This window comes from Triturus cristatus, chromosome 3_2 (assembly GCF_964204655.1).
Source record: "Triturus cristatus chromosome 3_2, aTriCri1.1, whole genome shotgun sequence".
Taxonomy (NCBI): Eukaryota; Metazoa; Chordata; class Amphibia; order Caudata; family Salamandridae; genus Triturus; species Triturus cristatus.
The window spans coordinates 518,024,155-518,050,698 of NC_140584.1; the positions used below are offsets into that span (position 1 = coordinate 518,024,155).

Sequence of the window (26,544 nt, forward strand, 5' to 3'; positions counted from 1 at the left end):
ACATTGATGAGCATAGGAACAGGACCTCTATAAATATTAGCTCTTCTGTTCCCCTATCAATTACACACATAGTGGTAAATCAGATATTTTAAATCGGGCACCTTTTCAAAACAATTGATGAAATATGCCCAATATATATGTCATGATATACTGACTGATTTGCTAAGGCAGCGGCATCTCGCTCTGCTGCTACCCTGAGAGAACACACCTGCTTCTTTCAAGCAAGGCATTATTTTACGATGCCATCAGGGTCAGCGAAAAGCTCTCGTCTCCCTAAAGTTTTGAGGTTAATCATTATATAGTGCACCCATTGTAGATAAAGCATATTGTTCAAATTCAAGTAATCCTGGATAATTAACCTATTTAGGTTTCGTTCCTTCTTGATTCAAACCAGGTACATTTTATTGGCATGGTTAATAAAAATCTTACAATTACTACATTCTTAGAGAAAACACACCAATTAAAAATATAGTTCAAAAGTTTTTTAAAAAAATTTAAAGGGCTGAAAAGAGTTCTCTTAAATATACAAATACAATATATAAACATTACATCAAACCGTCATCTTTCCAGAACTTAATATAAATAGTGTCAATTAATATTTCTATAACTTATGCATATCATCATAAATTTAGTCCTAAGTTTTGTCCTTAAGTATTTTAGACTTCCGGATTTCCTGTGGCCAACTCACAGGTATCCAACTTCTTTTTAACAAGTATTAGAAATTTAGTAAAATTGGAAATCATTTTAATATCCGTTGGTCTAAAACAGACTACCATGCCGTGTCTGCAGGTATGAACACCTCTGTCAATGAAGCAGTTTTTCAAGTATCGTTTTCTTTCCGCCATCATTACTGCACATATACAAACAAGATGTAAAATACTTTCGTCCCATAAATTGCATAATCTGCACAGTCGGCTTAGATGGTCTCAACCAGGGCACTGCATGTTTTAAGCCAGGTAAATTGCCGAATGGTGCTTTAATAAAAGTGTTTTTAGTTTCTACAGACCATGGTATTTCTAAGTATGGTTGGACCTTAAGACTTGTATATTCCTGGACCAACATCCATGCGTGGGATCTCTTAATAAACAGATCTTTATCTTTTAAAAAGGGACACATTTTTAACTGATTTGTTAACTATTTTCTTAAAACTTTGTACTGTTAAAGACATTTCCCAGATTTCAGCAACTGACAGTTCTTAAAGTACTTTTTGTAGATATTTATAGAAGGACAGTTTTTTATTTTGTTGCATTTCTTTCCACAAGAATGTGCACATTGGATTATTGATATTAGTTTTAATTTGTCTCTAGGTCTTAACGTACTGACCCATTCATGCATATTGTTGATTACAAAAGCCAAATTCTAGCCTTATATGAGCAGGTGATACATTAGGTGGAAGCCAAAATAGATGTTTAAATGTATTTGTAATAGCATTATTTAATAATGCAGATTCCATACCACACAGTATTTCACTTCCGTATGTAAGGCTCGGAAGCAATTTCGCTTTTATTAATGGGGTATAAGTTGGGCCTCCCAAGGAGCTATAAAGTAGACTTAAAGCCCCCTGTAGACTTTTGGCTCTTTTCCTTATCTCCATTTTATGGAATGTAAAGGTTCCTTTCTCGTCAAATAGTATCCCAAGATACTTGTAACATTGTCCTTTTTCTAGTTCCCGCTTTTGGTGGTACCATTTGTATTGCCTGTCCTTCCTTTTCTTGGTACTGACTTCCATTACTTTTTGTTTCGTTTATAGTCATTTTGTTCTCAATTGACTACATTGATGTTTTGTTTATTAAATCGCTGCAGCCCGATCCTTGTTTGGCTTAGCAGGATGACGTCATCAGCGTATAATACATTCAATATTTGTTTCTCCGCCAGCTTTGGTGAGTGTGCTAATTCATTGTTCACTTCAAGGGTAAAATCTGAAAAAATAGGTTAAATAGATATGGGGCTAAAACACACCCTTGCTTCAGGCCTCGAGTTGTTTTAATTTTCCTCAAGAGCTTTGAACCATTCCCTAGCCGGACTCTTGTCCAAGTATCGGTATAGAACAATTGTATTGCATTTATAAGGCTGGAGCTAATGCCACAACCATCCAATTTTCTCCATGATTCAAACTATACACCACAATAGGAGGGGATGGAGACAAATGAAACCTGCAATGTTGCCCATGCCCAACTCTCCATGTAGAATCTCGGAGGGATACCCTGCATCACACTAAAAGGCCCCTCAAACGGATTTTCCACCACTTGAATTGGAGCAATAGGGGCATGTCCCCATATCAAACAACCAGAGGTGGCTATAGGGATACACTTTGCTTTAGATAAGTGTATCAGTATCTGAATTGGCTCTTATCCTAAGACAAGAAAAATCATTTACACTAGAAATAGGCCTCTTAAAACACCCTGTGTTTTTCTTTATCAAAAGTTGCCAACTAAGACCAGAATCTAGTCAAATTCCCAGATAAGAAAAATTGTCCACCTTACGCAAGAGGATGCCTGACATTTTCAAAGAATCTGGCAAAAAAGCGATGAGAACGAACTCTAAAATCACGCCTTCGTCTAGAACTCTGGCCAGAATCTTAGGGAATTATCTGGACTACAGCACCTGAAGTAAGAAACCTTGGTATCTTGCCTCACTTACACTTCAATCACAGCACATTCAGAGCCTAATGTCAGTGTACCCTATTATGTGCCCAGCTGAGGATGCAGACTCTGACAGGCAGCATCAATGAAGGAAGCCCATGAAATGATCAACTTACCCGTTCTGTTGCTTCTACATATATAAAAGCATAAAAATGTGCTTGATCCACACAAGAGCTTGTATATAGAGCACTGGCACACCATTCTACAGAGATTAGCTCCCTTGCAGCAATTTACAGAGACAACACAGCAGGTTGGGCAAGCTCTTGTATCCAAGTTTGCTTCAGGAAAAAGGTTGCTTCAGCCAAATATGTCAAACACTCACTGTTAAGAACAGAGCTACTCTTTTCCCAGCCTTATTCTTACCTCACTGCTGAAAGCAGAGATATAATCAACTTGCAACAGGCAGCAGAAAGCACAGCTATAATCAACTTGCTACAGGCAGCAGAGACATACCTCACATGTAACAGAGTGCCACCCCTCATCTACAACAGAAACATGGCCTGCACCTTGCTTAAACAATTGACCCTTTTCAAGTGCAGATAGCACAGCTACACTCTCTAGCCTTTTAACATAAATCTATTCCTAGGAGCCCTGTAGAGCCTATGTATAGAGACGACTGAGGGACAGACAATGGGAGGGCAGGGGCAGCAGGGACTCTCACCCAATGACAAGACACTCAAGATCAACTGTAACAGAACAAGATGGATGTTTCCCAAAACTACAGAAGGCATGAAATCAGAATGTGAAAGTGTATCCATTAAAACTATATCTGTAAAAGACACACCCCAAAAAAACCGCAACAGCCACAAACACTGCACCACAAGAGCTCTGACATGCAGCTCCTTAAAATCAAATGGAAAGCACAAGATACACTGCCTGTGCATGATACCTCTGCCAAAGCAGCAGCATCTTAACTGGAGAACTGTGAGCCCCACAACCTCCTGGGTGGGAAAATTCTTTCATGCTCAGGTTAATGAAGAGGTTGCAAAAGCCATCTCTTTACATGGAACACTAGTTATAAAAATTATTGCTGTACAAACTTCCTCAACCATGAATTTAAAATACTGAGCCCTACTGAATTGGGGACTCCCAGCAGATTTGAAAACATCACACTACAGTCGCTTAGGTCTGGGACAGACCTATGCCAACCCTCAAGTGAAGATGCATGAGCACAGGAAGGATATAGGTCAGAACACCAGATTCACTAGGATCAGTGTTGGAAAGGTTATTCTCAAGAGAACATAGAACAATTTTGGAGGGCATATGAACGTTGAGGGGCAATGCTAAACTAATTGGAGTTCAGAAAAGAGGTAGAAGATCACGTCAAGAACAGAAAGGGCCAATCAGTGAAACTCTTAACATAGTTACACTTTTTGTAGCTTGTCATATTGAATGAATTCACATGGCACAACCCAAACTTTAAAATACTTTTTCACAAATATGCTGTGACACGGCCAGATGACTCAAAATTTTAGCTTTTCTGTATGCTGCAAAGGTTGTATGGTGAGAATTGGCGCTAGGAGTCGGGAGAGGGACGATGTGTAAGTGACAGAAATGGCTTCCATCTTCTTCAAGACGCTGTCTTACAAAGATAAGTGCTCAACAGACACGGCAACCTAATGTTCCCCCAAGGAACTGGGTAATGTAATCTACAAAAGAAAAAATGTTCCAGGCAGATTTATGTTAAACTCCTTACACTGGTCATAAAAATGAGCCCCGGGGCGTGGCCAAAATGGTGACCTGAACAGTCGCAGGACTCCAAGGCTCCTCGCTGCCGGGCCCCTTATCCAGCCTAATTCATACAAAAACACCCCAGTTGTGCCCCGCAAACAGCGGTACGACAAACGGGACTACGGCGACCACCCCAGGGGCATATTTGAGCATGGGACGCTTTCAAACTCCACTCTCCAAGATCTGGCAGCTGATCGGCGGGAATGGTGCCCAGGTCGGGAACTCCGTAGAACGGCAGAACGGGGAAGAGAGACACGGCCCCTGGCCAGCGGGGGCACAGACCGTTATGAAAGCGACACATAGAGACAGTGCCCAGTAAACCGGCGCTTGAGTACCCGCGGTAGAGGCGGCGGTAACACAGCAGCAGGGAGCGGCGCGGGGGGTGGGGGAGACAGTGAGCTTCCCCTGGGCCACAGCAAGTAATGGAGGATTCGGCCTGCAGGCCCTCTCAGGCGCGCACTCGCAGCTCGAGGCAAGTAGCAGGGAAGCAGCGGTGCTCAGTGCCCCCACCCCAGAGGCCTACGAGGGGAGGCGACTGACTCCTGGGGAGGCGCCCGACTATCTCCGCCCCCAGTCCCCGGGCCACGTAGGCGGTAAACACCAAGGCCGCAAACCACGGGGAGCGCCAAGCAGGCATTGGCGGTCCGCGAACCCACTCTCTGTACACAGCAGCAGCTTTGGCGCCAACAAATCCGGTAGAGGAGCCGGGGACCCAAGGGAGGTCGACAAGCACACGCAGGACATAGCTCAAACACCAAAACCGATAGCCACAGAAATGGCGCCAAGACTGAGCAGGGGTAGGGCGGCAACGCATACGCGAGCGGCAGCACCCTTTCACAGCAGAGGTAGCAGCGGTCCCAGGGGCTGTCCGGTCCACTGAAGAGCGACCACCCGCAAAGGATACAGAAGCCCGGGACAGCCGGGGTGGCCGACACTCGGTTGGCAGTGGACTTTCAGTTCCGAGAATTAAAGACAAACCTGAGCACACCTTGGCCCCTATGCGGAACAGTGACGGAGGATCCTACTCACCTGTGGGCATGAGCAGAATGAGGTTTAAACTACAAGGGGCCCACCACTACCCACTCAGGGTTAGCCCCCAAGCATCCAAACACTGTGCGACAAACCCTAGGAGCTGGGCTTCCGCCATCTGCACGGGAACGGACTCCTGAGGCGAGAGGGGGGCAGATGCCGGGGCATGCCAGAGAATTGTCTGAGCGGTCTAGCAGCAAGGTACTCTAATCATACTTGGGGGGGCGGGGGGGGGCAAGCAAGAGAGGGAATTTCTTTTTTTTTTTTATTAAAAAATTGCACAGCTTGCAAATCCTGTATACCCCCTGAGCCCCAAGGAGTAAAGCGATGCAGAACACAATTGCCTGAGTCTATAGGGAAACCCCCAAACCAGCTCAGCACTCAACATGGACCGGAAAGGAGGAAGAACCCCATAGCATCACACCGCAGCAGGTCCAGAATCCGTTTGCCTTACATCACATCCAGAGGTGTCCTCTTGTAGCACACGTGCTAACCAGAGCAGAGACCCATAACCGGCGAACGGAAGGACCCACTATGGCCACCACGAAGAAGAGAGGGGAGAGATCGCTAAAAGAAATGCTTACTAAAGGCTCCACGACGGGAGACAAAGGGGGTCATGCCTCCCGCCACCTAAACCACAGGCGGAACAAGAAGATGGGGGAAGTGCCAATAACGCGGGCGTTTCTCGAAACACTCTTTAACACCCTACGGGAGAATTTTCAAATGCTCAAACAGGAAGTGGCAGGCGAGGTGAAAGAGGTACGCCGAGATGTGGACGGGTGGCCGCCATAGAAGACTGTGAACAAACTAAAAGCGAGGAGATAGAGCACCTACAACAAGAACTTATCCGCCTAAAAGACCAGCAGGTGGACCTGCAGGCCCACGCGGAGGAACTCTAAAATCCATCCAGGCGGAACATCCGCATTATGGGGGTTCCGCCAAAAGAAGAGGGAGCAGACGTCGCCCGATACCTACAGGGCATGTTCCGAGAGATCCTGGGAGATAAATCTGATTTCGACATTCGCATTGACTGAGCACACCGGGTGGGTATGGCGAGACGGGCGACCGCCCCTCCACCTGACATTTTAGCCTTCCTACTCAAGGAACGCATACTACGCGAAGCAAGGTTGAGACAACCCCTCCAATATCAAGGCCAGTCCATAGCACTATCAAGACCTGGCCTTCATTACCCTGTAAAAGAGGAAAGTTTTCAGGGAAGTGACAACATTTTTAAAAGACAAAGGAGTGCCGTATTCACAGGGTCATCCCTTCCGCTTGATTTTCAAATGGAACGGCAAGCTGCATCAAATGCGTCTCTTCAGGAAGCACAGGCACTCCTCGGCCTAGAACAGCGGAGCGAAGACGAAACGCCTAGCCACACACAGCGGTCGACAGGGGGGGGGGGGGGATGGCAGAGAGTGGGCCGCAGGCGCTCGCCTCAGGTGGAATCACGACCAGATCTTGCTACCATGACGCACGAAAGGTCAGCGGCCATAGAAGCGGTGTCACGGGATACGGCATCGCTGGACAGACTGTAACAGGCACGGGGGACATACAAGCATTGAACTAAAGCTGGCTGGGGGTCGGGGCAGGGGGCCGTGTCGCCTGGTTCTCACATTAACCCTATCCTTTTTTCTTTCCCAAAAGCCCGCATTCAAGGAGGAAGGGCATTGGACTATGGTAAAACTGTGGGTTTGTTTGGTTGGGGTTAGGGAGGGAGACTGGGAGTATCAGGGGGTTAGGCTGGGGGGTGGGGGGGGGGCGGGCCATGGACGAGGACATGATTCAGTGCGGGACAGTACCATGACACGGAGGGCTGGGCGCACCAACAGAAGGGGCAGACTTCCACAGACACAGCAGACATTACCCGGGTGCGTGTGATGTCACAACATACCCTTCAGGTGATCACGCTCAACGTGAAAGGGTTTAATTACCCTGTTAAAAGGTGAGCCATTTTGTCTTATCTAGAGAATTCCGGAGCCTCGGTGTGCCTTCTACAAGAGACACATCTTCTCTCCGGAGATTGGCATAGAATGAGTTCCCGCGCTTTCCCCCAACAACAGTATTCCTCTACAACAGACAAGAAGGCGGTGGTAGCTATACTGTTTGACAGATACTTCCGGGGCAAAGTGGGCGATAAAGTGGCGGAGATCAAAGGCCGGCTACTGGCATACAGGATATGGGTGGGCGGGATTCCCGTGGTGGTGGGGTCCATGTATGCCCCCCAACTCAAGTCAGGAGAACTTCCTCAAAGGAGTCATGTCAGAGGTTCTTAGCGCGCAAGAAAGACAAATACTTGTAGGAGCCGATCTCAATCTGGTCATGGACCCAGAGAAAGATAGGTCGGGTCAACGCTATGGAGAGACGAGGGCACTATCAACGGACGGGAATGAATGGCTGGGACACAAAGGGGTTGGTGGACATATGCCGTGAGGCCCAACCTATGGGTTCACAGTTCTCCTTTTACTCCCATGCACATCACACATATGCCAAACTGGACCACTTTATCGGGTCATCAGAGATAAACGCACTAGTTACTTCAGTGAAAAATTACCCCAGCGGCACTTTCTGACCATGACGCAGTAATGGCAACACTTGATGTTCCCCCGACACACAGACCGAGGGGGAGGTGGAGACTATGGGAGACCTTACTTCAAAGCGAAGGGGTATCCAAACAGATACACAACTCCATCACGGACTATCTCGAGACAAATGACAATCCAGACACATCCATGGCAGCAATCTGGGGGGCCCTCAAGGCGGTAGTGAGGGGCAAGCTAATAGCTATTTCCGCTACAGAGGCTCTAGAACGGAAGGCAAAGAGACTCACTCACGGCTAAGGTAGTCGAACTAGAGACAGTTTATAGTCATATGGGCGCCCCTAGGGTATGGCGCTAATTGAAGGCAGCAAGAGCGCAATTGGCCAGATTGGACTTAGAGCTGAATACGTGGCCCTGCGGCTCAAACATACATACTAGATAGGGGGAGACAAAACAGGATTCCTACTAGCGAGTAAGCTTAGAGCCCGCACCCAGTGTTCTAAAATCGCGGCCCTCCATTCTACCTCAGGAGAGAAGGTGGAGCACGATACCCAAATAGCGGAAGCCCTCGGGGACTACTATGCCTCATTATATAGTGTAGACATGCAACTGGAGGTCGATGGTGGGGCATATCTCCAACGAGCTGCGACGACAGCTTTGAGCAAGATAGGGGCGGAAGCGCTAGACTCACCGTTCAGTATTGACGAAGCGGTAGGTGCAATTTCTCGTCTTATGCCTCTGAAATCACCAGGGCCGGATGGCTTCTCGGACGGATTTTATAAAATGTTCTACCCACTCCTTGCCCTGGTCCTAACCCGCCTTTTTAATTCCTTCCGGGGCCCTGATCTATCCCCCCCCTCAGACATGCTCACGGCGGATATGATCGTTCTTCCCAAACCTGGGAAAGACGTCACCCAATGCACCTCCTACCGGCCGACTTCCCTACTCAATTTGGACCTGAAGTTATTTACAGGGGTTCTTGCGGCCAGACTCTGTCCACGAATGCCCAGTATTATCAAACCGGACCAGGCGGGCTTCATTCCAAATAGACAGGAGCGACAACACCAAACGCATCCTGCACCTTATTGACAAAGCCCATCGCCCCAAGATGGATGCCATACTGCTGTCGGTAGACGCCGAAAAGGCATTCGACAGGGTAGACTGGAGCTTCTTGGACGCAACGTTGGTGCACTTTGGCATCGGAGAGCGGTTCAGGGCGTGGATCGCTAGCTGCTACGACAAGCCCCAAGCTACAATACAGGTGAATGAACATCACAGCCCTTCCATATCCAACGAGGCAGGGATGCCTGTTGTCGCCCCTTCTCTTCGCGCTCTATGTTGAACCCCTAGCACAAAGGATACGAGACAGCCCTGATATCCTTGGCATTCCCTTCGGCGGGGAACGGCACACGGACGATATTTTGGAGACTCTAGAAGCATCCGAGCGCTCTGTGCCAGCTTTCCTTCGGGAATTGCTATTGATTCGGCAACGTGTCCGGCTTTAAAATAAATGTGGGGAAGTTGATGATCCTACCGTTGGGGGGGAAATGAGGTCCAACCCGATAGAGAACATAGGGAATTTGGAGAGCTCCAGCCCCAAGCCACGATTCCATACCTGGGAATAGTCTTGGCCCCTTCCACGAGGCAAACAGTTGCAACAAACTACACCAACCTTCTCTCCCAAATACAGGGGGAGATCTTCGCCGCTGGCAGAAGCAACCTCTGTCACTCCTTGGTCGCATCACAGCCGTGAAAATGTCCATATTGCCTAAAGTGCTGTACATCTTCCAGACCCTCCGGGTGGGGCCCCCCAAAGGGCACCATACACAAGCTGCAAGGGGCAGTGCACCACTTTATCTGGGCCAGGAAGCGACCGCGGATGCGTAGAGATCTATCCTACAGCACTCCTGACGAAGACGGGTTAGGGGTTCCAAACTTTATGGAATACTTTCAGGCAGCACAACTCAGATTCATGGTCGAGTGGGAGTAGACAAGAGTCTGAGAAGAGATGACTGTTTCAAGACAGGGCTCTGGCACAGCTATCCCTCTGGAAAGTGCTCTTTCTCAAGCAGTCTGTTAGACCAGCGAACCTAGGAAGCTCCCCAATTTCACGCACTGTGTTGCGGGTGTGGGACACTGTAGCGGTCAAACGTGGACTCATCTCCTTTCCTTCACCATTAACACCCTTGTTCGACAACACGGAATTTCCGCCAGGGCTAGAGGAACGGGCGTTCCCGCAGTGGAGGGCCTCTGAGTGCAAGTCAGCAGGACATTTATTTGACCTAGACTGGCTTCCTCACGTTCTCAGACATGTCCCATCTTCACGATATTAAGGACCCGAAACGTTTCCAATACTTCCAAATTAGTCACTGGCTCCTGCACCCAGATGTGCGCCCAAAGGTCGGTAGAAAACTAACAACCTACGAGAAATGGCTCATAACTAAAACCTCAGACCGAAAGACGATTTCTGAACTATATAGAATGCTACGACCCTCTGTGGCGTCAGGGCCCTCGGTTGGGCAGAGGCGCTGGCCAAAGGAATTGGGTAGAGACCTTTCAGAGAAGGAATGTCATGATGGTTACTTCAGGGCAAACCACACGGCCAGAAACATAGCAAGTAGAGAAGAAGTGGTTAAGGTGGCAACCTACAGGTATTTGACACCTGCCAGATTGCATAAGGGCAATCCTGATCGTAGCCCGACATGTTGGCGAGGCTGTGACGACGAGAGCACGCTAACTCACTTACTCTGGGACTGTAAGGAAGTGACAGGATACTGGACAGATGTCCTAGACGACATTGAGAAACAATTCAAGCCGTAAGTACCTCGCTTTCCTGCCTATACCCTCCTGGGGCTTCCCAACTCGCTTAACTTTCCACTGAAGTCAGTTAGGGGGAAACAAATGGGCCTGGCAATGGGAGCGGCAGTTCAACACATTGTTTCTCTATGGGGCACGCGAACTCGGCCAACACACACGGGATGGTTTCACAAACTCTGGTACATTATCGGTATGGAGAGAATACAAGCCAAGCTTACATGATCAACAGACTCATTCAATATGGCGCCCTCAACTATCGCTGCTAGTGTTGGAATTCAATGAAATAACACGCCCGAAATACCTTTGCCTTCTTTGTCGCATAGACGCTCAACGGGCACTGGAGGCCCCTCGAGGTACGAAATGAATTAGGCCTCTCACGCAGCACCCTAGCAGGATACCAATACAGTGGTGGTGGTGGGGGGGGGGGGGGCCGGGGGGGGGGGCGGGGAATTTGGGCTCAAGGTTTTTTGTTCAAGTCAGGCCTTGCATACTACCTCTCTCGATGGGGCTCCTATCATTATCTTTCAGCCTTGAATATGGACTGAAACACCAGACTGAGTCAGCAATTATGTTAGAGAGGACACAATTGCGATGTTTCGGTCTCAGATGGCACAAATGATCCACAAGACCATTATCAGGACTGTGTTGAGAAGGAATAAAACCTGCAAGTTCTGATAAGAACCATAAAACACTAAATGAAACAAAAACTAACAATATGTCATACATCAAAATGCACCACTTGCCCACAATCCCTCGGAACACCAAACGGTTGTTAAAGGTAACATCTGACATCGCCATGTCCACTACAAACACCTGAGAAAAAGTGATAGAACACTTACTGTGCAATGAAACATTAAACAACAAGGTGCAGAAACCATATATTATCTGAACAAAAGATACATACCTATGGTGGTAAGAACAATCAAGCTAATTTACCTTGCCACACAGTTAATTCTGCAAAAGAAGCTCAGCAGATGCCTCATGCATCGAACAATGCACACTAAAAACAAGAACACAATTAAGAGTCCTCCGCAACCACTGTGAATACAACACCACCTAATGGTACATAAACACTGGTTCGCTTACCCAAACAAAACATTTCAGGGATGTGGAATTCCTATAGCCCGACGCCCAGGACATATTGTTTGGGTTCAAGGGCAACAAGTTTTCATGTGTAATTTGTCTTGGGACAAGTAGGCCCAACCCCCTGCAGCACAAACCAGGTAGTTTTTGTCCATATGTTAATGCTATTCAAACTTGTATTTATGGTTCATTTATTGAAAGCTTATATTATTAGGGTGTGCGCTCTAGGTAAATGTTGTAAGCTCTGACTGCACTACTGACAATGGTTCCAGTATCAAGATGTGTACACATGTTTTCAAAGTTTAGTAATATGAGGGTATGTATAATGCTCCCAGAACGCGCTCTGATTTGATGCAAATATATGCAGAAGCTTGAAAGCAAGACTGGTGAGTCTTTGCTTTCAAAATAAAATGTTCATATAAAATGAAAGCAGGAAAAAAAGATATTTTGCTAAACTACCCTAAAATTGCAGGTACCATTTCTTTGCAGCATCATTTAGTAATGTGTTGATGCATGCTAGTATTTCCCAAAAATATTCGTAATGGAAAATCAGCATAACCACTTTCAATTAGATTATGGGAAACAAAAATAAACAAGCATTGGCAAAGCAAGTAGGTTTGAAATTGGTGGTCAGCGTTTTAGTTTTGTCAATGTGTGACTTGTTTTGGCATGGTTTTTGTAAAACCTTAGTGGTGTAGGAGCTGCCGGGCCCTCACCATCATAACAAATATTGGCAAAAGCAAAAATTGTGTTTTGGTCTCAAAAGGTACACACTGCCACAGTAGTTACTGGCACTGAACAAAACTACTTGGTGTGCCAATATGCTCCTTGTTAAAGAGCAGTATGCTGTCACTCACAATGATTTATGCTACTTAAGACTACTAGATAATCCAGTCCATGCCCTGAAGAGAATTCCCTAAATATTTGTGGGAATTAAAACACGTCAGCATCATACAACGCGGGGGATTTCTTCATTTAAGAAAGTTTTCCTCAGTATAAATGTTGCAAAACTCTTAACTACTAGGCGAAATCACTTTACCCCGTGTGTAGCAGCACCATGAACATTTTAGACAACCTGACTGCTAAAGATTGTCGAGTTGCTGCTCTTTCTTCTCAAATCAAGATTGTTTTTTTAATCTAGACTGTTTTTATTGTACACAATCACTGTTGTCTATTGTTGTTTGCAATTTTTTGTTTCTTTGTCAAACCAGTGTTTACTGGTGTTTTCTTGTTTATGTACGTTTTGTAACATGCATTTCCATAATGCGTACTAATTTATACGTATCCACTTTTTCATGACTAAAGTATTTATGTGGATTTATGTCTTTTCCAAAAAAAAGTTAAATACAAACCAAATACATGCTTTAAGTCCAGACTAATTGAGTTAATGGGCTTCAGTCTGTTGAAATACTCTAACAGCATTTGAATGCGACGGCATGAACACTTTTTTTGTACTATTGTAGGGCCCTGTCCAGCCGCCTCGGGCCAAACCCCTTCTTTGCTATAACATCACTCACAATGAAAGCAGCCGATCTAGAGAGAGAGAATTTTAATAAATGCAGAAGGTTATGGTCAACGGCCAGACCAAATTAGGGACCCAATTATTAAAGAAAGTCTCAAAAGTGCACCCATGGTATATATCCTTGCATTAAGTGCAGCTATACAGCTTTCATGAATTCCCGAGAATTTACAGAAGTAGGACAAGAAATAGTAATCCTAGAAAATATTTGTGAACTGCATTTTGGCATTGAGCAAATATGCATGTGTAGATGTGCTCATACGAAAATCTGAGTGTTTGCAAGTTCACTTTCCCTTTAATCACCTTTTTCCCCCAACTCAGGAAGAAGGTCTACCACTGCCATTGTCAGGAGTACATTTCCAACATTTCTCAGTATGGCAAAAGATTAGAGAAGAGTTGTTGAAAAAACTTAAAAGATGCAAGTTAATAGGTTTGAACAAACTCATAAGGGCTTTTAACCCTGAAACTATTGCTTACCACTATCTTCAGCCCCAGTATGTAGATCTGCGAAAATGCAGCAACATAAGGGGGTTGCAAGTATTCAAACACTACTATGGTATGAGCCCAGGCATAATCAGAGACTATATCAGAGCTCCTATACAATGAGATAGCTGCTATAATTTGTCGCCGCACTACATGGCACCAAAGGGACAAGTGGATTTTGTTACAGGACAAGTAGATTTATGAACCAACCTGTCTTATGGACAAGTAGATATTTTATTAAATGTCTGCACTTGTAACTTGGGGAATTCAATCCATGAACAAACAATATCAGTTAACAGAGAATTGTAAAGGTTGACAAATTACAGGGAGTCAGGGACACATTAAAACACAGAACTTACTTCTAATTTGAAATCTGGGCTAACCAAGCACATCCCGAAACACAGAACTTACTTCTAATTTGATATCTGGGCTAACCAAGCACATCCCGAAACACATTCAACCATCAAGTAGAACTGAGACACTTTTAAATAGAATAACTTTTTTTTTTTTTTTTGAAAGCTTTATTGAAGTTGACATAACATTACAAACAGTAACCAACAACACAAGCCAGCAGAATCACATTCTTATTACATCTGTGGTACATGTCAATGCATTCACTTATACGTATCCAAAGCGTTGGGTGCGTCAGACAGCGTGTTCAACGTCACCTCGAGAGCCTATCCCCGCGGGGTCAGATCTGACCTATTAATTCTCCCAGCCAGTTGTACATCCCAACAGACCCGGCCGTCCCCGTGTCTAAGTGTGCGACCGCCACCCGTTAAATAGAATAACTTGGACACATAGGCATGCCCCTAGCGGGTTATGTGTATGAATGAAGACTGCAGGGGCCATCTTATAATGGCCAAAAAGAACATGAGCAAGAAGGCAAACACTAGGGCCAAGGAGTATCAAAAACTTTTCAAGAAAGCAAAAACGCCTGCATCCTTCAAATGCCACCCGGATCAAAAATGAACAACATTGTTCGGAATCTGAAACGCACTGTGTGCATCTAAATTCATACCCAATCTCCGTTCAAATACACCTGCAACTGGTCACGAATCCCGCTAATGGGGCCATGTTGAACAAGCTCATAGATAGTCAAAATCTATTGATAAACAGGTCCAATAGTGGCCGGTCGAAATGCCTCTGCCGCCCTCATCTATACACATGACTCGCTGGAGGAGTGCCTACGTGTCCAAGTCATTCCATTTAAATGTGTATCGGTTCTACTTGAGGGTTGGGCATGTTGCAGGATGCATTTGGTTTGCCCGGAAAAAACAGCCAGGGAGTATAGTGATAAGAGAACATGGCCATCTGTGTTAATCACACGGATTGCAATGCCAGAACAAGTACTTCATTATGTGGATTGGAGGAGCTGGATGATCAGTAGCAGCTCTAATGACCCACTGACATAACAGTCTGGAGTTCGATAGTTGGACTAGGTCACACATCATTTAGGACATGAACAATGGAAACCCTATATATACCAGAGCCCACATTAGTGCATGTTGAAGAACCATACAATACTTTCCCACTCATAAGAAATTCTAAATGGCAGTGGTCCCAGGGATGTGGAATTCCTATAGCCCGACGCCCGGGACATACTGTTTGGGGTCAAGGGCAGCAAGTTTTGATGTGTATTTTGTCCTTGGGACAAGTAGGCCCAGCCCCCTACAGCACAAACCCTTTAGCTGCCAGTTTACAGTACTACATTATGGATCAGGGAAAGGCACTGCCTGCAGTTAAGGTAATATGTGTGTCCATGTGTTAATGCTGTTCAAATCTGTATTTATGGTTCATTAATGCAAAGCCTTTATTATTAGGGTGAGCTCTCCAAGTAAATGTTGTAAGCCCAGACTGCACTACTGAGAGTGGTTAGAGTATACAAATGTGCCACACGTTTGCAAAGTTTACCAATATAAGGATATGTATGCTGCTCCCAGAATGCTCTCTGATTACATGCAAATATTTGCAGAAGCCTGAAAGCAAGTTCGACGATTCTTAGCTTTCAAAATAAAATGTTCACAAAAAAAAAATACTAAAACATTTTGCTAAACTACTGAAAAAATGAAGGTACCATTTCTTTGCAGCATCATTTAGTATAATGTGTTGATGCATGCTAGTATTTCCCAAAAATATTAATAATGGAAAATAAGCATAACTAGTTTTAATAAGATAATGGGAAACACAAATAAACAAGCATAGGTAAAGCCAGTAGATCTGAAATTGTTGGTCAGCCTTTTGGTTTTGTCAATGCGTGATTTGTTTTGGCATGGTTTTTGTAAAGCATTACTAGTGTGGGAGCTGCTGGGCCCTTGTCATTATAACAAACACTGGCAAAAGCAAAAATTGTTTTGGTCTCAAAAAGCACACATTGCATAGTAGTTCCTGGCACTGAACAAAACAACTGTATCGATATGCTCCTTGTGAAAGAACAGAATGCTGTCACTCCCAGTGAAGCTAGCTGATAGACAGAAAGAGAGAGACATCATTTTAATACACACAAAAGGTGATGGTTAACGCCAGACCCAATTAGGGGCCCAATGATTAAATAAAGTGCACCCATGTCCTTGGATTAAGTGCAGATGTACAACTTTCGTGAATTCACAAGACTTTACAGAAGTAGGCCAAGAAATAGTACTCCTAGAAATTATTTGTGAACTGCATTTTAGCATGATCATATATGCAGGTGTAGATTTGCTCATGCAAAAATCTGAGTGTTTGCAAGTTCACTTTACCTCTAACCACTTATTTCCCAACCCTTGAAGAAGTTTTAGGTCTGCATTGTCAGGAGTAAATATCCAACCTCTCTCAGTATGGGAAAAGATAAGAGAAGAGTTGGTAAAAACTCTTAAAACATGCAAGTTAGTAGATTTGCACAGACTCAGAAGGGCCTTCCAACCCTGGAACTACTGCTTACCATTACCTTCAGCCCCAGTATGTAGATCTGTGTAAACGTGGCAACATAAGGGATTAGCTGGTATTCAAACCCTACTATGAAGGAGCCCTCACATAAACAGAGAGGCTATTTCAGAGCTCTTATATATTGAGATTGCTGTCCTAATTTGTCGCCGCATTATATCGCACAAAAGGGACAACTGGATTTTGTTACAGGACAAGTAGATTTATGAAGCAACCTGCCCCATGGACAAGTAGATATTTTATTAAATTCCACACCCCTGGTGGTACATACATTGCAAAATTGGACAGAAATGTTCTATCCACTCAGAAATCAAAGTATAGCAGTACACTTGCTAACTTACTCAACACAATGTAACCAAAAGGTCTGGTCTTGCCCGGTACACAACTTTAATCTTGAGGATTTTTTTTATGCCAAAACTAGTTTACATTGCAAATGCTGCCTAGGGCCACCTTAGTCAAACAAGTATGCAACTGAGCCTTCTTATTTGATTTCCAATTTGCTGGATAGTGAATGCAAAACAACCCAGTTGAAAAGAGAAGTGCACTGAGTATTACGAACAGACAGACCAACCCCAAAATACAACTTGGACAGGGGTATGTCACACAGTTATCGGTACCCAGATTAAAGTGCAATCACAGATTTCCCTGTACTGGAGAGAAGTACCCCAAGTGTGTTTACATCAAATGTAACACAATTCAAGTTTCAAAAGGGTCCAAGTAAGGATCCCAGAAATGAGCAAATAACATTCACTTATGGCAACAAGGAGGACAGCAAGAACCATAAAGAAATGTTGGTGCACTGCCAACAATAAAGCCCAACCGAGTTATTTGTATGTACAGCTGCTGCACACCATACAGTATCCACAAAAGTAGTGTGGTTGCTTGTTGATTGTGCCCTCATTAAGATTCTTGTGACATCATAAGGGCAAAGCAAAACAATCATTAAAGAGATCGATATATAGTGCAGGAACATAAGGAGCCAGGCGCACATTTTCTTTCTTCAGCGGCATTCTCAGATGTACAAACACCCCACACATGTGAAAAGAGGGCACATGGTTTCTAACATTTGCATGCCTCTACACAGCATCCACCAATATAACAGCAGAGACAAATTAAGGCTATTTTACAGAACCGCTCCCGTCAATGCACAAACACAATATAGGACACCCTTATATCCCAGAGGAATCTGGGCACATAGATTTGTCCAATAGGATTCCCAATGATGAGCATTTATTAGAACTCTTTACTCATGTGTCAAAGTCATGTACAGCAAACAATCTCACTGATGTGGATTTGTTGAACTATAAATATTATTTGCAAAGAAGTGTGTGCAGTTTGGATTAACAGCACTAGCAATCACTTTTCAGAACACGGGAGTGTGACACATTGCACTTCGGTGACATGCTTAGAAACCATTGTTGGATTGACGTGTCCGCTGCATTGGGAATTGAGTTGAACAGAGAGCTGCCAAATAACTTGAGCTGCAACTTAAATATATACATTTTAAATCGGCTATAAAGCTCTTGCCTGTGCTACAACTGCAGACTCAACAAGGACTAGAACTACCATGAAGAAGCCCTTTAAAATAAAAATAAAAACTGTTCCGGGAAAGGGGCTACTTTATAAAAGTAATTGTCAAAAAGAAGCTAACCAGATGGACACACAAAGGTTACTCATCAAAAATGAACCGAGACTGAAAGACAAATTGAAAACCCTTTCATGAAAAGAAAGGTCTCAACAGAGTCCAAGTGGAACCAATATTGTGCATCGTCACATACAGTAAACAAGACAAAGAAACTAAGAAGATTTTGAGACAGTGGACTGTACACATCAATGGTATAAAGCAAAACAGGAGATCAAATGTAGCAGACACATAGAAAATTGCAATCACTGGGTAATCTTAACCAGACGTCACTATGTGAGGCAAACAAATCAATTGAAAATAGAAACTGGTTAAAAGTGCTGGCAGTATTCTGAAAATGTGGAGAATGTTAGGCATGCACCTATGCTTTCCATAGAAGAAGCTGCTATCAGTTCATGTTAGAGAAAAGCTAAAGCCAAAGAAAATAACATTTGGTGAAACACAATGAGCACAAATACAACTGCACATCTAAAACTAGAACACTAAATTTATAAACAAGGAAATAACGAAAAGGATGAATACATTTAATTAAAAAGCATTTGGGAAATACTACTAAACACACACTTAAAAGACCACAGAACGTAATAGCTACATTATGTGAAGAAAATTAAAGCATCAATCTGGTTCATTCTTCATAGTACATAACTCACCAGTATGTAGCATACACTTAAAGGCACACTGACAGTACAGCAATTGCAAGTTGAGATTGACTTACACAAGCCATCATACACACGAAAACAGTTTCTAAATATATGAAACTTATGTAAACCCTTTCATTGCTAGGCCTTTCCCGCCACTAGCCTTTTTGGCTATTTTGGGATAGTTTGTACTTAGGCCACCATAACTCTTTTTCCACATGAGGTATCTATGCCAAATTTGTGTCCTCCCCCCCAAAGGGGACAGATGTCACCAGTGATTTCATTTGAGATGTCATAAATTAGATCATAGAACATGCTACGAGTGATGTAATATGTGAGGTCATATGCAGTGCTGTAACTGGTGAATATCTGTGGGTTTTTTTTTAGCTTAAAACGGTAATGTTGTCACTGACATTCACCTAATTTAATGTTACTTTAACCTTTGGTATGGTTTTTTGTGTGTGAATTTGTATGTTTTTTTTCTAAAATCAAAAACAGATCTTTTTATCACAACTAACTATGTTGCTTTAACCTTTGGCTTTATCGGTGAATTTTTAAGGTTTTTTTAAATATAAAGTAATATTTTATTACCATACATAAAGCCAACCTCACACCACTAATGGGCGAAGGGCCTTGCCAGTGGAAACACCCCCCCCCCCCCCCCCCAGGCAGCTAACCTCGCACAGCCATTGGCCATGCACAGCAGAGGGTTGGCACCAGGGCCTGGCCTGCAGCCAGCTCTGAGGGTAACCCACCCAGATCCAGCACTGTTTCATACTATTAACGTGGAAGGGGCGGGGCTAAACTAGCAGAGCATGTAGATGATTTGGCACCTTTCCATACTCAGCAGCAATTAAAAGGAAGAACAGTGGAATCTGCCCTCAGACCATTAGACCAGTAAGAACCTACTTGACTTAGACAGTTACGACAGAACGGATTGTACTCCAATAATCAACGATGCATTCACCTCCATCAAAGACTTCTGATTGTTTTTTTCAACGTGCAATTGTAAAGAAAACACACTGTCCAGCCTGGAAAATGGTGGGAACATTGTTGCATACTTCTAACATGGAAGGGACAGGGACAAACAGGTGGAGCTTCTATGTATTCTTTTTTATTTAAGGGAAGAGGGGTCGCACAACCAACCTCTGCACTTTAAAATGGACCTGGGAACATCAGTGCAGGCAGGGAAACCAATCAAAAGTCTGCTCCCAGCTGGCAGGTGGATTTTTAAAGCTCCCTCCAGCTGAGAGCAGAATATGTTTGCTCCAGTTTGGCGTGCGTTTCAAAAAGGCTCCTTCCAGGTAGGAGCAACACACGTTTCCCCTGTCTGCGCAGGTGCGGGCAGAGAAACTACTGTGTCCTGGGTGAGCTCCGCAGGACACTGTGATTCTGCCCATGGGGATGGGGTTCTTGGGGCCATTAATGGTGCCGGGAGAAGGGCCATGTGACCCACCTCCCTTTCTGCTGAAAGTTTCAGCCCCGTTGTAGACTCCGCACCCCTTTAATTAAAGATTTCAATGCCTTCTATTAATAAAAAAAGGTCAATATTGGCAGCAGTTAATTTTCTCTTGAACAAAGCTTATCCTGAAGCAATTGCTAGCCTCATACAGTTCCAGACAGAGCGGATAAAAAAAACCACAGGAATTCAGGCTTTCTTCTAGGCCCCTCGAGTGTAGTTGCCGTATTGTACACCGCTGGATACAAATAATGGGGATATGCAGCAAACAGTGGATTGGCAACTCCACATGGTTATCACAGGGGGCTTCCAACTGATCAGCCTTTCTACTCAAAACAGCAATACAAACTGTCTGACAGTTCAAAGGACCATAACTGTGAAAGACTCTCCATTGCTTGGTATTTAAAATTATTGTCTTCAGAATATTGCACAAAAGCAACTCGAGCTGCGCAAGGCCTTTTACTTGAGCCTTAGAAGGCTCCCCCACCTCTATGATGTACTTACCACATGAATTCTATGTAGTTGGGCATTAATTAATATGCAATACATTTCAGAGTGTTTAATACAAATATGTATTTAAGTTAATTCATTCTATTTGATAGTCTTTACATAAATCATCGATGGTACTATAGTTCGGACACTTACCCAGAAGCTATATCTTCAAAGAGTGACAACTACTCAACAGGGGAATAACGAAACCTGGTCTTTAAGTAACTTAATAGTTAATCAAAATCTGTAATCTTTAAAACTACTTTACAAAGACATTCAAGTCCATTAAGGTCCCAAGTGAAAAATACCAAGAAGTGTACAAGCACAAGTGTTTTGAACGTAACATTTGCACTAATGAACAACACGTTGTGCAGAGCAGTCAATGCGTATAAGGTAAAATATAAAGTGAGTTCATTACATAATAACAATAAAACAACAAAACGAGCCGAGATTCATAGTGACTTCTGCTTGCCACTCATGGTCTACCATCAAGCATCAATATTTAAAAACACAGCATAAACCTTTGGTATTAAAAGGGAGAGACTGAGGTTTTCATTTAGTGGGTGAATTGTATAATGGTAAACTAGAAAACATTGAACCAATACTGGCTTCCCTGGTTAACCAAACAGTCTGATCCTAGGCAAATATTTTACAAAGCCTCCTTTTTCCTTTATCAAGTATGAGGGCAGCTTCCAATATGCGAGTTCTGGGAGTGCCCTGCACAAAAATAATTGGATGTATTAAGGTGAAATGCTTCTGAATGTTAAAGAAGCACGTGTTTTATTTGCATACGTTTATCAAATTTTGACGTTCTGTTTGCTGCATTATTGATATACCAACTAGATTTAGGACTCGGCTAGTGCATGAGCTCTTAGAGCATATCTAGACCTTTGGCTGGCCCAATTTTAGCACATCCTGGTTTTGAAGCTTTCTTATAGCACGAGAACGACCCTGGGCACTAGCCCGATTTACAAGAAAATCTGGCGTTACAGGTTTTTTCCGTTTAGGCACAGGGGGATTGATCGATTTGCCCCACTGAATGTTGAGCCAAGGCCGGTACTCGAGATTGATTCCCGATTTCGGAGGACGGCAGATCGAGCCGCATCTCAGATGAAATCCTTGAATTAAAAATGCTTCTTAACGAGTCTGTCAACTATTTATGTTTTTATTATGTAAGGACGTGGATGTTTTTATTATGTAAGGACGTGGCTGTGAGGCTACGAATGAAGGGAGAGCGTATCAGTGCAGATAGACGTCGTTAGCTTGAGAGCAAGACCTCTGTTCATTACACACAAACATTACATGTAGATTTATTAGTCTCAAAGTGGATACATATTTTACGGCTAAAACTATAGATTGAGGTCTCTGGTGACATTAAACCTAATAACTGTAAGATCTAACTGTCGGACAAGGTGTTTTGCTATCATGCGCACAAACGGTTACCACCTGCCCTTTACTTACACGGGTCAGCAGTAAATTCAGCCTCATGCCCGACCGACGTCCACAGCCGATATATCAACGGATGTCATTTCTCTATAAAATGTAACACTTCCGGGTTACATAGCGACCAATCCCACACCTGAACATATTCTGCGAGCCACCCGGAAGTGTGCGGTACTGCTAATATGCACCGTGACCTGTGGTTTGGTCAATCGAGGATAACCCAGCCAATCCTAATGCGCCATACAGAATTCTAAAAGTGTTGGCTGGCTGTGGAGCCGACGATTGGCTCTCTCATATCCCATCCCGTGACTATCCTGTTGCCGCACATAGCGTATTTATATTTGGGGTTTAGGTACGGTACACCCTGAGGTGAATGAGTCACGGGCCTGGCAGTGATAACCTGTTTCTGGCAGGACAGACTAGGCTGCTGCTCGAATGTCTGATTAGGAAGGAAGAAAGTGGTGTACGTGATCGGACTGGGACAAAAAATAGACCTTGCCACCGAAATAATAGGGGTCTCTAACAGCGGACCAAATAACAACAAGCATTTGCAATGCAATAGGTCTCGCATTATAAAAGTGTGAGCAGTTCGCATTGCTAATAATAATGCAACACTAGCTATTGGCATTGTAAATGATAATGGCATTTATTTATGTGTTTGTTTTATAAAATAGATAAAAAAGGCATTGTCATGAACAATGCCAATAGCTTAAACTTTTGCAAATGCGAGAACTATTGCATTGCAAATGCTTGTTTAGGTATGCTGCTGCCGTAGGCGGCTATGAGGACAAGTGGCGCGATCTGTATTTAATGACCCACCTGCCCCGAAGTCGCTTTGATTCTGTGGTGCATGATGATTTTTGACACAGGAAAATGAAATCTCACCAAATTCTCTTGACTATCCTGGAATATTCCCCAGGATGCATCACTATTTGACCCGCGTCAATGTAAAAAAACAAAAACTCCATCTAAATCTGTACAAAATCTGGCTGTTCATATTTTCATACATTTTCCTTTGATGTGCTGGTAATTAATGTTAAAAGCACATTTTTTTCTATCTCTAAATGTTTGAAATAATCCTGTCCTGCCTTAACCTGCATTTCATACTGTGGCCGTAAGGGCCTGAGTTTAGTCACAGTTAGATTATGGAAATAACATGTACTTGGCTTCGTCTGAGCGAGATCTAAAAGAAAACTACAGTTGGTTCAAAGATGCAGCAATCGACCTGATTGTGGGCCTGAAAACGATGACAATATATTAGCCTTGCTTCGTAAATTCCTCTGGCATCCATTCATAAAATACGTGTGCCTGAAAGCCATGAACTTGGCACACAGAGTTATACATGCCACAGGTTTAAATATGGAATAACCCATAGTTTAGCCTTCTAAAATGAGGTGATGTTTTCCATCCCTGGTCTTAAGTTCGGTAAACTAAAATCTTATAGGGTGGCAGTCTTCTCATTACTAGTGCCCATATATATAACTGGTAACTTTGACCCTCCCCACCCCACCCATGATAGTGCCAGGTGTACCAGTAACTCGATAGGTGTGGAGTTGCTGAAGATTAAAAACGAAACCCTGAGTTTCCGCTGTGAAATTAGGAATTCCGGGCAGAAGTGAGCACACTCTGAAAATCTGGCTTTTTAGTAATGTTTAGAGGGGGTGAGTAAAGTCTGTTGTACTGTTAAATATCCCTTAGCGCCAAGAAGCCTTGGTGCATGCCTGCTTCAGGAGCAAAACAGAACAATATGTAGAGGAGCAGTGGGAAAACATGGGGGAGTAGTCATTTTGTGGCACAGAGACAATGGCGGTCAATGAAAATGAAAGTGGAACATAAGTAGGAAACCTAGTGAAGAGGAGGACTGGCTAGATGAGAAAAAAGACAACAGAAAGAGAGAGCGCAGGAGTGAGTAATTTAAATATAGGAGCATAAAAGATCCAGAGGAGGTACACAAAAGAAGCTCTGACTTGACAATTCGGCGCTGATATAAGCTGCCTGAAAATATCACTTTTTATATGCGTGAACGTCTGCAGTGAATCATATCTCATAACATTAAAGCCAATCCTTTTAAGGATAATATTTCAACGTTCGCCCCAGTTTGCATCGCCAGATATCGTCAAAGACTCACATTGCTCATCCCTACGGCTCTTCTTGGCGTTTCTTTATTACACGATGAGAAAACACGACAGTGACATTTGCGGGGCTTCTGATTAACATTCGTGTTTCCCTCCGTGATAGGTTCGCTCGCTATTTGCCTGCATCAAGAAGCATGCTCACGCCCGGCTGGCAATCTTGGAATTGTGTTTTTTATTAAATAAACCCCATTCCAAGATGGCAGTCAGTGTCTCATGATGTGTGTTCATTAGTGTGCAAATACCTGTGCATGGGTCTCGATGCAAACGGCCGGTTTTAGTTTGCATTTCTAACAGAGCAGATGCCCATATTAGAATGGTTAAATGAAATTACAATAAATAAAAAAATAATAGTGCATGAAGCACAAACAATGACTCAAGCTGCCCAAAAGCACATTCCTGCTGCACAAATAATTAAATAACTAAATGGGAGTGAGGTGAGAAACAGTCCCGGGAGCATCAGGGAGTAGTAGAGGACACAACTTACCCAATCAGAACAAAGCACAAAGGGTACAGGAGGAAGGAAGCGAGGAAGAGAGGATCACGAAAGGCAATGATAGAGAAACAAATACCACAGGAGCAAGTAAGGACGATAAATTGGCACGAAGGAAGGAGAGCTTAAGAAACTAATGGGGAGAAGAGAGAATGAGAAGACATAGGAACTTTGTCAGCATGGACAAGAGGTAAGAAAAGGAGCATGGCACAGAAAAAAATGCAGGCAGGGTCGATACGTAAGTTATAAAAAGGAATGAAGTAAAGTAGGTAAGTAGGGAAAATAAGGAAGGTTAAGAATGGAAGGCATAGACGAGAAAGCGGATGAAGGAAGGATGAAAAAAGTAAGGAAGGTTGTAAAGAAGGAAGGGAGGAGAGCAAAGAATATACGGTGAAGGCAGATTAAAAAGAGAGGAAGGTAGAGGAGAAAGGGCAGGAAAGTAAGAAGCAACAAGTGGCGTTGAAGGTGATTCAATGAAAATAGTGGGTGTGCCGGCAGAGGAGGCTGGATCTAAGCAGCGAGACCTAAAAATGCAATTAGTAAATCCCCAGGAAACGACGAAACTCTGTACCTCCACTGCAATGTACGAAAAAACTCTAGTCGGGTCCACTGCCCGTGCGCATATGTTAACTGCCCCGTAACTCGGAGCGACTGGTACAACCAAGGAACCCTATATAATACAAAGAATATACAACGTTCATAAGCACACTAGCTACCGCCATGCCATTGCTTAAACACAAACCAAGAGTAAATACTATGTAAAGCTTACCAATTAATTAGTGGTATGCAGAATCTAGGTAGGCACTAGTAAACCCAAAGTACTAGTGAAAATTAATGGCCGTTCCCCTGTTTGCCTGCTGACCGTTATACTGAAAAGGACAAGGAGAAAACGCTCATGAGTCCCGTCTGTACCATAACCATAATCAATAAAAATGATCCGATGTGTGCAAAAAATATAACTCAAGGCTTACCGAAAATGTAAGTTGGCCAGAGAACGCTTAATAGTACGTAAGACCGTAACTTGATATCTTGTCTCCTTGTGAATCACGTTGCATACTGAAAAGAGGAAACGTGCATAAGAACATTGTCTACTGCAGTGTATTTTCTGCAAGACCGTGACAAAATAAACTTACCAAATTGGCGTACTAAAGGTGTCTCACAATCTTCTAAGAACCCGGGTGTAAAACTTCCACGGGGCATATTTAAAGTACCAGGATGTCTCCGATTCATCACGTCAAGCGTACATGAACGTAAGGAAGGTTAGAAGTACAGATAGAAATAGGACTAAAGCCTCTGCAAATACTAATCATGGAATCATGTTAACATTCATAGAATAAACATGTCGCATTCATAATGATTCTTTAATGTAATTGAAAATTATACTGCGCTAAAATGAATAATTGTATGCTCATACGAGCCAAATAGTGGGTGTGCCGGCAGAGGAGGCTGGATCTACGCAGCTAAGCGGCCGCGTGAAAGTGA

At 43.7% G+C, this 26,544-nt stretch overlaps 1 protein-coding gene across 2 annotated transcripts in view; it reads right to left on the minus strand.

Annotated features, from left to right (window-relative positions):
- BTBD10 (BTB domain containing 10) overlaps positions 1–22,603 on the minus strand; it is a 134,211-nt gene extending 111,608 nt beyond the window's left edge. For both annotated transcript variants that reach the window (XM_085648212.1, XM_085648211.1), the window contains exon 1: positions 22,456–22,603. The gene's annotated coding sequence lies outside the window, so the exon portion shown is untranslated. The remainder of the gene's footprint in view (positions 1–22,455) is intronic.
- Between the last annotated feature and the right edge of the window lie 3,941 nt (positions 22,604–26,544).